Below are 14,428 nucleotides of genomic sequence, written 5' to 3' on the forward strand. Positions count from 1 at the left end.
GCCACTCCCCATTGCAGCAAGTGCATGGAGTGCGGCTACTTTATTCTACCATAGTACTACTTTTTCACCTGTATTTATTGTCTATTCATCTTCCTTGTTATCTTTAGCCTATGTTTGCGGGCGTCGTCAATGTCGGTGGCCACGACACGGACTACGGCAAGGGTGCTCTGCCGGCCGGCCATGACTCTAGCTCAGCTTGGCCACATCCCGACGCTGCTTTCTCGTGAGTGAGCTCTGCCGGCTGGCCATACCTCTAGCCCGCGGCCATGCCTCAAGCTCAGGTTCTTCTTGGAGCTGAAGATCTCATGTGTTGCTCTCACATGTATTTAGTTATTCCTCTTCCTCATCATCTCCAACCTACTTATGTTAAGAGCGCATGTGCTGGCCGTAGTAGGCCACGGCCGGCCGGCCATGCCTCACGCTCAGGCTCAGCTTGGAGCCGAAGACCTCATGTGCAGCCGTAGCTTATACTGGGCTCATTTTTGCCGGCCATGCCTGCACTCAGCTTGGCCACCATCCTCATGTACTTCTCTGTTATATTGAGTAGGTTGGATGTAAAAAAGCGAGGTGAGACTATTTATTATCTGAATCAATCTTTATATTACAAATAATACATGCTTGCTCGGTTGGCTGTGCTGTTTTTGCTGGACGTTAGGTTTAGAGTTCGAGTCTTGTCACCAGCAAGTATTTTTTGCCTCAGATGGGGATAGGTGGGCTGGATTAATTGGGCCAATTTGTGCGCGCACGTAGGCCCACCTGGGGCGCCAGAAAGGCCCAGCCAGGGGTGATAGCGAGCAGGGGACGGACGTACGAGAACGGATCGAGCGGAAAGCGAGGGTCGACGACGTACGACCAGAAGCACTGCGTGCTTTATTAGTAAGGGAAAGATTTATCCGCGGCACCATTTGCTTCTCGCTTTGTCCATGTAACCTTCACCTGCAGAAACTGGTTAAGCATCTGCTTAATCTCTTCAACACTCGGTCCCAAGATGAAGAGGTCTTGTTCAGACTTGTTGATCGCCGCTACAACTCCGAGGCAATCCAGCTTGACAGGAAGATTCTGCACGTTAGCCTCACTAGCCAGCTGAATAGCTCGTTTACAGGCTTCCACCTCCACCATCTCAGCACTGGGGGCTTGGTCTACGAAAGAGCAAGCGGCAGCCCGAAAGCCACCATTATGATCTCTGAGCACTACCCCTGCACCTCCCTTTCCTCTGTCCTTGGAGAACGCTCCGTCAGCATTGGCTTTGATCCATCCCTCCTCCGGAGCCTCCCATTTTCTTCTCGCACCTGGCTCCCGCACCGGCGAGGGTTTACCATGGACGTTTCGCCATTCTTTAGTCAAACGCACCACCCGCTCCATTATTTCATGCGGTTCTTCGTTCCGTTTTCCATCCTGGGCTTCATTGCGAGCTAGCCACAGCGCATAGACCGACTGGACCATCATCAACCTTTCCTCCTCTCCTGCTTACTGGAACCACTCCAAGAGCCATGTTGCAACTGCACTCTGGGAACCAAGCTGACACGGTGGGATCGCCACCGCAATTCCCTTCTCCGAACGCAGTCTTTTCCAGTAGAGCACCGAATGGGGACATCCCCAAAATCTGTGATAGATCGTCTCTTCTCGACCACATGCCGTGCAAAAAAAACCCCGCCTTGATCCTCCTCCTCCGCAGTTCATGCCCAACGGCTAAACCATTGCGAAGCAGACGCCACATGTGGATCTTTGCTTTTCCCGGAGCTGAAGTGTCCCACATCGCCATCCAGCTCTTGCGCTGGTTCACAGATGATGATGACTCCTGCCGTCCCGTCCGCGCTCGGTTCATAGATACCCGCAGGTGATATGCCGAGCGAACCGTGAAATAACCATCTTTAGTGAAGTTCCAAGCCAAGTGATCATCCGCACCCGGTCCTCCAACGACAATCTGCTTGATGTCTTCAGCGTCCTCCTGTGAGAACATCCTCTCCAGCAGCTGCTCGTTCCATCTCGTACCCCCATGATCTAGCAAGTGGCAGACCTTTGTGACCCCCATGACATACTCAGCACCCATTGGTGATAAGCTGCCCTTTCTCGGTATCCACTGATCATGGTGGATATTAATCTTGGTGCCATCTCCCACTCGCCACACTAGCCCTGCTCGAAGAAGATCTCTCCCATGAAGAATACTTCTGAATGTGTATGATCCACCATCAGGACATGTTGCATTCATAATGTCTCCATCTCTGAAGTATCTGGCCTTCAAGACACGTGCACAGAGCGAGGAGGGAACCCGCAAGATCCTCCATGCCTGCTTGGCCAATAACGCCTGGTTAAAAGCCTCAGCACCCCTAAACACATTTTGTCCCAGGCAATCCAATGCACTTTGTGCTCACCATTCACTGCCCCCCACCAGAATTTCGACGAGATAGATGTCAGGTTCCGGCACATCTTCTTTGTGAGGAGAAAACATCTCATAGTAAATGCAGGAGTAGCTTGAAGCCCAGATTTCACAAGAACTTCCCTTGCTTTTTTTAGAGGCCTTGCCCCTTCCAAACCGTAACCTTCTTTTTTGAACTTTCAACCACATATTGGAAAGATCCATCCTTAACCCTCCCCGCCACTGTTGGGAGACCCAAATACCTCTCACTCAACGCCTCCGTTTCAATCCCGATCGTTGCCTTGAGGGCCTCTTTTTGATCCTGCTGACACCCCTTCCCAAAGAAAATGGAGGATTTATGTAAGTTTACCTTCTGTCCTGACGCTTGTTCATATATACCCAAGATATCCTTCAGAGCTAGAAAGTTGTCAACACATCCTTGAAGAAAGATAATACTATCATCAGCGAACAGAAGATGAGTCACTAGGGGGCCAGTGCTCCCAAAAGACACACCCTTTATAAGATTATCCTCTTGGGCCTTTTTCAGTAACGCAAAAAAACCTTCCACGCAGAACAGGAATAAATATGGGGACAAAGGGTCTGCTTGCCGAAATCCTCGGGATGGGGTAAACATTCTGGATAGCCCACCGTTTAGCTTGACAACAAAATTTGCCGACGTTACACACCTCATGATCATGGATACCCATGCATTGTCAAACCCAAACTTGAGGAGCATTTGCTCTAGGAACACCCATTCCACTCTATCGTAGGCTTTCATCATATCCATCTTGACTGCACAAAGTGGTTTCTTCCTCTTTCTCTTTCTTATGGCATGCACACACTCATAGGCCACAAAAACATTGTCTGTGATTAGTCGGCCCGGGACGAAAGCTCCGAGATAAGTATCGGCAGAATAGCTTTTAACCTGTTAGCTAGCACCTTAGAGGCGATTTTATACAAAACATTACAGAGGCTAATTGGGTGAAATTGTGAAAGCAGCTCCGGTGAGTTAACTTTCGGGGTCATAACAATCACCGTCGCATTAAAAGCCTCCGGAGCTGCTACTCCAGCAAGAAAATCACGCACCACTGTGCACACTTCTTCCTTTACAAGCGACCAGTGTCGCTGATAAAAGAGGGCTGGCAGCCCATCAGGGCCCGGGGCCTTTGTTGGGCCCATTTGGAACAACGCATGCTCTATCTCCTCATTAGTGACCGGTGTCACAAGTCTCTGGTTCATATTCTCCTCATCAGCCCATCTGGCGGCAGCTTTACTATTAAGAGCATGGCAATTTAAGTATGATAGAATCTCCTCCCCAGCTCGGTCTACCCCACATGCATGGCGTATAACATCCTCTAGCCCCAACTGCCGCCAAACCTCTCTAGCCTTATGGCATCAAAATAGTACATGAAACACATCTTCTGCTCCTTGTTTACATGCAGGACACGTCGGCCGGACTGGGATGTGTCTATTAGCAAGAACCACATTGCATGGCAGTGTTCCATGTAAGGTTCTCCAAAGAAATTTTTTAACTTTTCCCGGACAATTCAGTTTCCAAACCTTTTCCCATGTTGGGTTAGCACTAGTGGCTCCGAAACCATCTGTCCTCTGCAATTTACGGCCATGCTGAAAGTACCATAGAGCATGGTAGGACGATTTCACTGTAAAAATTCCATGTTTATTCAAACTCCATGCTACAAAGTCACTCATATCATGTGTGTAGTGGTAAAGCAAGGACCCGTTCCACATCAATCGGCCAGAAGGTTTGCTCCACAAGTGGCACATCCCAGTGACCTGTAGCTGGATCAATTCAATCACTCACCTTTGATAGTAACTGGTTACCTCTTGGGGTAATAATCATTCTGGATGGTGAGTTAGGAATCCACGCATCCCTCCAAATATTTATTTTTTCACCATCCCCTACTCTCCACATGTATCCATGTTTCAGGGTATTCATCCCTTGCATAATGCTCTGCCAAGTGTAGGAGGAATTCTTTTTCAGCTTAATTAATTTACCAGCACAAGAAGCGGCCGTGCTGGGAGTGAAAAACTTCCATGACTTGATGTCCACTTGCTGCTGGTACCATTGGTGGGAGAGGAGAAAGCTTGTGCACAATGAGCCGGTACAAGATGCGAAGAGAGTTGCACAAGCGGTATGTGCTTTAGCTGCTAACTATGCTACTGCATGTGACCCAAAGGCCTCGTTAAAGAGGGGAGGTTGGTGCAAACCCCCTAGTGGATATGTCAAGTTAAATGTTGATGCGGCCTTTGGTTGGGATTTGCTTCAGGGGGCGATGGGAGCAGTCATCCGAGATGATAGAGGACATATGGTTGTAGCTGGAAACAAGCTCATTGATTCCTGTTATGATGTACTAACTATTGAGGCAATGGCTCTGAAGTTTGGGTTGAATATGGCGCTCACAGCTGGGTGCAATAGACTGATTGTCAACTCGGATAATCTGGAACTCATGGAAATAATGAATAAGGATGGCCAATATGCTGGAGATGCCGCGGCCATTGTCGATGATTGTTATCATATGGCTTGCGAATTTAGCTCTATTGTCTTTGATTTTGCCCCAGAGAGTCGAATGGGGTTGCACATGAACTAGCTAGGATTGCTAGAAGTTCTCTTTGTAATGAGTGGTTAGATAATGCTCCTTCTAAGCTTCTTCCCCTACTACTTAAAGATGTAAGTCTGATCACGAATGAATAAAGAGGAAGTAAAGTTGTCAAAAAAAAGAGCATGGCAATTTTATTTTTAATGTCATGTCATTCTTACCTCTTTTTTTTGAGAAAAGCATGTCATCTTTACTATGTCCTTCTCGCCTGCTGTATGAAGTAGGCGGACCCTAGATGGGCTTTCCCAATATGGGTTCCTTTATGTTTTTGTTTGGTTTTCTGTCTTATGTGTTTCTTTATGGATTTTATTTATTTCTCAATACATGTCCATTTTTCTAAATACACACTGTAAAAATTTACACATCTTGAACATTTTTTATTAATTGGCATAAACCTATTTTTGGAGTGTGTGAGCATTTTGTAATTGTCATGTACATTTTTATGAAAGGCAGTATTTATTTTGTTGAATTACGTGAGCATTCTTTACACATCTTGAACATTTGTCCATATTTTTTTGAAACACATGAACATATTTTTGAATGCTATAAACATTTTTTTATATCATGCTGCATTTGGTCTATATTAGTTTAAACTAAGTCAGTGACAATTAATATGGATCATAGAGAGTACAATTTTGTACATGATGTTTATACATTTATATTTCACTGTCAACATTTTTTATTTATTAAACTCTATTGTGTTTTTGGAATAAGTGTATTTAGAATATTTTTTAAAAAATGTAAATAAAATGGAGCGAATGAAGAAGCAGAGAAGAAAAACGAAGGCCGGCCAAATGTATGGCGTTCCCTGCCTCATACCTGCAAATCAAGCTAAGCAGCGGGTGATAATTTTTTACACAATGTTTATAGTTTTCTATTTCACTTTGAACATTTCAAAATTTTGAAGGAAATTATTATTTTTAAATAAATGTTTTTAGTTTTTTAATAAAAAGGTGAAAAAAGGAAATTGAGCGAATGAAGAAGCAGAGAAGAAAAACGCCCTTTCTTTCATCAACTGAACTGCGTGCGTGCATGGAAGGGCTATCATCTGCACTTAAGAGGAGTGACTTACCTATCATTGTGGATATGGACTCTATTCTTGCAGTCAAACTGATCCAATCGAGGGATTTGGACAAATCTATTTATGCTTGGATAGTTAAGGTGATCAAGTATGTTTTGGGGATTCGTGGTTCTTGTATTACTCATGTAAATCGCTCTCAAAATAAAGTTAGCGACTGCTTAGCTAGATTTGCTAAATTAGAAGGACAAACCATGACTTGGGTTGGTTCTGGTACAGATGTTGCTGTTGAGCTAGCTGTTGCTCAATGTATGGACACCATGAGTTGAGTCATGCAAAAAAAAGGTTTGCGCAGAATTATTTTTGATTTTTTTTTGAAAATTTTAAATATGGTTTTTGTTTTTTTTCTTTTCAAAAAAAAATACCACACAAATTTGGCATTTGTTCCCTGCCTCATATCTCTACTCCTAATGGATGACTTGGTGAATAGTCTCCATGGTTTATTTTCGCTGGGTTTTTTTCATCATCCTCCCACCTCACGGTTTCAAATAAACCAACCAAAACCAGAGGCCCGTCCCACGAAATGAAACCCAATTTGCCCTTGTACCACCACTCCTCCCTCTCCCTCCACCTCCCTTGTCTAGGGTTCCTCGCCACCACTGCGGCAGCCGCCGTCGAATCCTAGGTCGCCGCACACCTTCGCCACCGCCGCGAATCCCCAGGGACGCCGCACGCTACCGCCGAATCACCAGAGACGCCGCACGCCGCCGCCGCGGATCCCCAAGGGCGTGGTTGCGTTGTACTAGACAAAGTGTGGTCGCCGCCGTCCTCTCCTCGTCCGACCTTGACCTCATCCCTTCGACTCCGGTGACTCCTCTATGGCCCAGTGGGCGCCAACTGTCATGGAATTGTCACGACAGATGTCCTAGTGTGAGGACTTAGTCGTGAGGCCAACGCATCTACGCGGTAGCTTGAAGGGGTTGGTCGGAATCGAGAGACGCGAGGCGGATCAACACACAAGACAAGGATTTAGACAGCTTCGGGCCCCGTGAAACATCATCCGGTAATAGCCCTACATGCTGTTTGTGCCTAGCTCTCATTATGCTCGCGAGGGAGTCGCCGTAAACCGGCTCTCCTAGTTATGTCTAGCCCTAGAGATTGTTTCTTCTTGCTTGTCCCTCTTTGGGGAGCGTTGTCCCTCCTTATATAAGTTAGAGGGGCGGGTTATATGTGGAGTCCTATTAGGATTAGGACTAGTCTACCTTCTAATACAAACCGGATACAAGTCCAGGTCTTAACTCCTTGTAAGACAAATATTTCTCACGCCTTTCCTCTTAAACCGGCCCACCATAGCATGAGCCGGCCTTCTGGGCCTTGGGCCTTGTCATCCGTCTGTCCCGCCCGCCGGGTTACCAGTGAATCATAATGTTCAGTCAGGTTGCTTGTAAACCGTCTGGTCAGTGCGGGTCGCCGGTGAATCGCCAAGTCCGGCCGGGTTATACTTTCGGCCGGGTTACGCCGCGGGGTATATCCCCGACATCTCCCGTGATATCTGACGATATATTTTCAAGTAATGCGCATGGATGGTCCGTCCGTGATTTTAGGGTGGGTTAGTCGGTTGGAAGATTTGTTAGTTAGCCTATTTAAAGGTAGCACGATGCTCTGGTGCTGTTGTTAGGGTTTGCTAGCCCAGCGGAGGAGTCCCTAGTTGTAAGTGCATCTAGTGCCACCCCTAGTTGGTTTTGGAGCATTGACGACAAACCTAGTTGAGGGACTAATGTGTTTGTGAGAATTGCAGGAAAACAAAGGTAGAAGTCCCTCATTGATTCGGTTTTACTACCAGAGATGACCCCTAAAAATGTATGAAGACATTGAAGACAAAGGTGGTTTATGAAGATATTCACATTGAAGACTATGACAAAAGAAGACACGTTATGAAGCCTATGGAGCTCGAAGACTTAGATCTTTCGTGGTTCTTTTTATTTTGTGTTGTGTCATAGGAACCACCGTACTGTTAAGTGGGGTCCAGGAGAACCAGTCAGAATGACTGAAGTGATGCCTAAATCAAAAACCTATGTCTTCAAACGAAGACAATGAGAGCAAATCTTGTCCAGAGCCGGACAAGTCAGCTTTGCTTGTAGCCCAAGCAAAGTTTCCATGAGAGTTTGAAATCTGACCGTTGAGACACGTGTCAGTTCCTTAGTGACCCAGGGTTATTTCGGACAAATCATGTCGGGTTGCCAAGTGGCTATAAATAGCCCACCCCCACAACCATAAACGGTTGGCTGCTCAGATTTCAGTGCACGGCTTTTGTCGTTTGAGAGCAACCCACCTCGAAGCTTTTGAGAGAAAATTCCTAGTGAGGAGAAAACCCCTAACCACCCAGAGCCAGAGCAAATTGGGCATCACTTGAGTCTTCTTGTCTGTGTGATCCGAAGACTTATTACACTTGAGGACTGTGAATCCTCCAGATGGTTAGGCGTCGCGTTCAGAGCATCCAAGAGACATTGTGGATTGCCAGTGAACGAAGTTTGTGAAGGTTTGGGAGTCTACCTTGAAGACTTACCAGAGTGATTGGGCGAGGACTAAGTGACCTTAGCTCAAGGAGAATACGGTGAGGACTTGGTGTCCTGGACTGTGTGTTCAGGACTGGGTGTCCGGGACTGTGTGTCCTAAGGTTTAAATACCTAGCCGCTCCAACCAGACGTACAGTTGTCACAGCAACTGGAACTGGTCCAACATATCATTGTCTTCAACGAGTCACTGGTTTCATCTTCACTTCCTTTTCTTACTATTACACATTGTGAAGCCATTGCATGCTTGCTTTATCTTTTGTCTTCACAACGTGTATGTATGAACTGTTTGGCTTCATAACTTCTTCCTACCTGATCCTTATTACACTGCAGTTGTTTGTCATTGTGCTTTCACTCTATTGAATACATGACCATGGCTGGCCTAGTGTAATCTAACTTCCGCTGCATAGTAAAAGGCATAATCTTCGCTGTTTGTCTTCATAACTCTCACATTTTGAAGACTTTCATAAAAATTGCCTATTCACCCCCCTCTAGTCGATATAACGCACTTTCAATTGGTATCAGAGCAAGGTGCTCCCTTGTTCTATGTGATTCGGTTTAACCACCTGGAGTTTTAGCTATGTCGACTGCAGGGATAATCAAAGTCTCTGCTGCGTGCCCCGTCTTCGATGGAACTGAATATCCCTACTGGAAGAATAAGATGCGCATGCATCTTGAAGCCATTGATGTCGACCTATGGTATGTCGTCGAGAACGGTGTTCCCAAGGCTGGAGAAGGTGTCACTGCTGCTGATGTCAAGAAGTTCACTCAACCGGACTCTACCGCCAAAAATATCATCTGTGGCCATCTGACAAAAGGACAGTATGGCCGTGTGAGTGCTTTGAAGACATCCAAGCTGGTCTGGGACTGGCTCTCCAAGGTCAATGAAGGCGTCTCAACCCAGAGAGATCAAAGAATCAGTGTCCTTCGCAACCTCTTCAACCGCTTCAAGCGAAATGAAAATGAGAATGTCCAGCACACATTTGATCGGCTCACTGACATCACAAATGAGCTTCAAGCCCTTGGCGCCACTGAGATCACCAAACATGAAATCGTCAAGACGCTGCTGAGATCACTTGATAGTTCGTTTGACATCCTAGCCCTGATGATTCAAGAACGTCCTGATTTCAAGACACTCGATCCATCTGACATACTTGAGAGGCTCAACACACATGAGTTTCAGCTTTCTGAGAAAAGAGATATCTACGGTCCAAACTATGGACGAACTCGTGCCTTGAAGGCAAAAGCTGTTTCCTCATCTGAAGAAGAATCTGACAGCAGTTCTGATGATCCTGAAGACATTGGAAGGGAACTTGCAATGCTAGTGAAGAAGTTCCAAAAATTCACCAAGAAGAAAGGCTTCAGAAAATCTTCACGATCAAGCTCAAGGAATGATGAAGCTTCTGCTCATGACTACAAGAAGAAAACATGTCACAAGTGCAAGAAAACTGGACACTTCATCTCTGAGTGTCCACAGTGGGACAATGAGAACAGAAGGAAGAAGAAGAGCAAGGAATATGATTCTGACGACAAGAAGAAGAAGAAATACTCAAAGTCTTCTTCCAAGTCTTCCTCAAAGTCTTCATCACACAAGAAGAGCTCATCTGGCAAGGCACGTGCGTTTGTTGGCAAGGAGATGGATTCAGAGGAGGAGTCCGCATCTGAGGAGGCAGAGGTGGAGTCTGAGGAGGAGTCTGATTCTGGCATTGCGAGTCTGGCTACAGCATACGTCGCCAAGTCCATCTTCAACACTGAAGACAATGACTGCATCACCGACACCGACGCAAATGACAAGAACGACTCCACTCCTACCTACTGCTTCATGGCACGCGGTGCCAAGGTAAACACACGCACTACTCGCTATCAAACATCTAGTGATGATGACTCTGACTGTGATTCAAAACCAAGCTACAAAACACTTGCTAAAATTGCAACTGAACAACAGAAAGCTATGGAACATACTCAAAAACTGTTAGACAGAAGCGATGATCTGTTGGGTGCTGAAATGACTCGATCTGAATCCTTAATTGAAGACATAAAAAACCTTCACGTTAAGTATCAGGAACTTGAAGATCGTCTTGATACTCTCTCAACAACTCATGAAAAGCTTTCCTATGATTATCTTCAAAGGAAGCAAGAACTTGAGAAATTGAGAGCGGCTCATGAAGATCTTCAAAAGGAAAACGAGTCACTTCGCGCCGAACAGATCAGTCCCGCTCAGGATGGATTTGAACCACCATGTCTTAAATGCATTGAACGTGATAATGCTACTTCTGTTGCTGAATGTTCCACTACTACCGCTGTTCCAATATCTTCAACTGTTGATGTGGTAACTAACCCCTCTGCTGAGGATACCACTGCTATTGCTGATGAGAATGCTAGCTTGAAGACATTGCTGGAAACAGGGATGTACAAAAGTCTTAAAGGACATCAGACATTATGTGATGTCCTCAAGAAGCAGATTCTGAACCGAAACCCTAGGAAAGAGGGTGTTGGGTTTGTGAGGAAAATAAATGCAGATGGCTCTTACTGGAAACCTGAGCAGTACCCCAAAACCACATGGGTTGCTGCAAAGGAACTTTCAGCGGATCCATCCAATTTATCTGGCTTCACTTGTGCTAACCCCATTATCATTAATGAATCCTTTGATGCAAACTATAAACTGTTTAAGAATCAGAATGGTGAAGTGTTTGCCAGGTACATTGGTACTAACTGCAGGAATGGACCACCTATGAAGAAGATCTGGGTTCCGAAAAAATGTCTGGAAAATCTTCCTGTGAATGTCTTCATGACACCTCACTTGAAGAAGACAAACCTCAGACCAAAGGCTTCATATGGTCCAAAGGCTTCATACAAACAGAGGACTCACCAGAGTCACACTAATGAAAATGTTTTGCAGGGAAACCATACTCAGGCATATGAATATGAGAGCGGTTCTTCGAATCGTCATGTTCATATGACCAAAAATTATTCTGCCTATTCCTATGAGTACTACTGTCCACCTGCTAGACTGTTTGCTAAGGCTTCAAAGCCAAAATTCTCAGATGCTGCACTTAGACTTATCGCTTCTAAGCCACCCTTGAAGATGTGGGTGGTTAAGAAAGCTTAACTCTCTTTTGCAGGGAAAGGTCTCCAGCAGAAAAACAAAATCTTCTGATGCTATTGCTGGGGACCTTAAAAATCTTGTAGGGCGCAAGATAAAATGCCCGAATGGCATCATTATGTACTTCGTTCTTGAATCACATGCTCCTCTCCCTATTAGTCCTAATCTGGATCTAAGTTTTCATAACCCACTGGTTCGTCAAATGTTTATGCTTCACAATTCTCTTTGTGAAGCCTATCCCCCTAACTGCACTGTAGGGTACGACACCAGCGACTTCAAAGTCTTCAGAATGGATTATTGACAGTGGGTGTACAAATCACATGACTGGCAAAAGAAGCCTTCTTATGGACTCAACATTACGTCCATCCGACAAGAGCCACATCACATTTGCTGACACTGGTAAAAGTAAGGTATTGGGTCTAGGTAGAGTTGCAATCTCAAAGGATCAACACATGGATAAAGTCATGCTTGTTGAATCCCTTGGCTTCAACTTAATGTCTGTCTCAATGCTTTGCGATTTGAATATGATCGTAATGTTTGGAAAATATCGTTGCCTGGTACTAATGGAATCTGACAAGTCTCTAGTGTTTGAAGGGTATCGGAAAGGTGATTTGTACGTGGTAGATTTCTCAGCAGGACCACAACTTGCAGTATGTCTTCTTGCAAAAGCTTCAGAATGCTGGCTTTGGCATCGGAGGCTTGGGCATGCTGGCATGAGGAACCTCCACACCCTTGCGAAGAAAAAGCATGTCATAGTCATCGAGGGCGTCAAGTTCAAGAAAGATCACTTATGCGGTGCCTGTGAAGCAGGGAAGATGACAAGGGCAAAGCATCCTTCAAAGACAATCATGACTACTACTCAACCTTTCGAGCTGCTCCACATGGATCTTTTCGGTCCCACTCACTACTCAACTTTTACTACCACTGCTTGCCTCTATGGCTTCGTGATTGTTGATGATTACTCTAGATATACTTGGGTGCACATAATCCTTTACAAGACTAAAGTGCAGGATGTCTTCAGACGATTCGCCAATCGAGCTATGAACAATTTTGGCGCCAAGATAAAGCACATAAGAAGTGACAATGGCACTGAATTCAAGAACACTGGCCTTGATACATATCTTGATACCTTGGGCATCACACATGAATTCTCAGCTCCGTACACGCCACAGCAGAATGGCGTCGTCGAACGCAAGAACAGAACACTCATTGAGATGGCCAGAACGATGCTAGATGAATACAAGACTCCAAGAAAATTCTGGACTGAAGCCATTGATACTGCATGCCATACAATCAATCGTGTTTATCTTCACAAGCTTCTGAACAAGACATCTTATGAACTCCTAACTGGCAAGAAGCCAAATGTCAGTTACTTCAGAGTATTTGGCTCAAGGTGTTGGATCAAGGACCCACATCACACTTCAAAATTTGCACCTAAAGCACATGAGGGCTTTATGCTTGGATATGGAAAGGACTCGCACTCCTACAGAGTCTTCAATCTCTTTCATTACAAAGTGGTTGAAACAGTGGATGTGCGGTTCGATGAGACAAATGGTTCACAAAGAGAGCAACTGCCAAACATGCTAGATGAAGTTCCAGCTAGTGAATCAATCAAGCTTATGGGAACTGGAGAGATTATACCTTCTGAAGCTCATCCTGAAGAAGAACTTATCATCTCAGCACCTGATCAACATGAAGACAATGCTCAGCATGAAGACATTCCTCTCAACAACAACACAGATCAGCAAGAGCAAAGTCTTCGCCCTGTACATCCTTGTGTTGCAAATGAAGTACAGATTGATAGAATAATTGACAGCATCAATGCACCTGGTCCACTCACTCGATCAAGGGCAACTCAGCTAGCAAATTTCTGTGGGCACTTCGCATTCGTATCAATATCAGAACCCAAGAAAGTTGAAGAAGCCTTCATGGAACCTGAATGGATTCAAGCTATGCAAGAAGAGCTTCAACAATTTGAGCTGAATAATGTATAGGAACTGGTTAAGCATCCTGATCCACGGAAGCACAACATAATAGGCACCAAATGGATATACCGCAACAAGCAAGATGAGCATGGTCAAGTTGTCAGAAACAAAGCTCGTCTCGTTGCTCAAGGATATACTCAAGTGGAGGGCATTGACTTCGATGAAACATTTGCTCCTGTGGCAAGGCTTGAAGCTATACGCATACTGCTGGCCTATGCAAATCATCATAACATACTTCTATATCAAATGGATGTGAAAAGTGCCTTTCTCAATGGCAAGATTGAAGAAGAAGTGTATGTTGCACAGCCACCTGGCTTTGAAAATCCAAAACATCCTGACATGGTATACAAGCTCAACAAGGCACTGTATGGCCTCAAACAAGCCCCTAGGGCCTGGTATGACACACTCAAATACTTCCTGAAGAGCAAAGGCTTCATACCTGGTTCCCTAGATCCCACTCTTTTCACGAAGACATATGATGGTGAACTGTTTGTGTGCCAAATATATGTGGATGACATTATCTTCGGCTGCACCAATCAGAAGTATAGTGAAGAGTTTGGATATATGATGCAAGAGCAATATCAGATGTCCATGATGGGGGAGCTGAAGTTCTTCCTTGGCCTTCAAATACGACAACAATGCAATGGCATCTTCATATCTCAAGAGAAGTATCTCAAAGATTGCCTGAAGAAGTTCGGTATGCAAGACTGCAAAGGCTTCACAACACAAATGCCAGCCAAACATCATCTAGGTCCTGACGACAATGGTAAAGAGT

This window comes from Triticum aestivum, chromosome 5A (assembly GCF_018294505.1).
Source record: "Triticum aestivum cultivar Chinese Spring chromosome 5A, IWGSC CS RefSeq v2.1, whole genome shotgun sequence".
Taxonomy (NCBI): Eukaryota; Viridiplantae; Streptophyta; class Magnoliopsida; order Poales; family Poaceae; genus Triticum; species Triticum aestivum.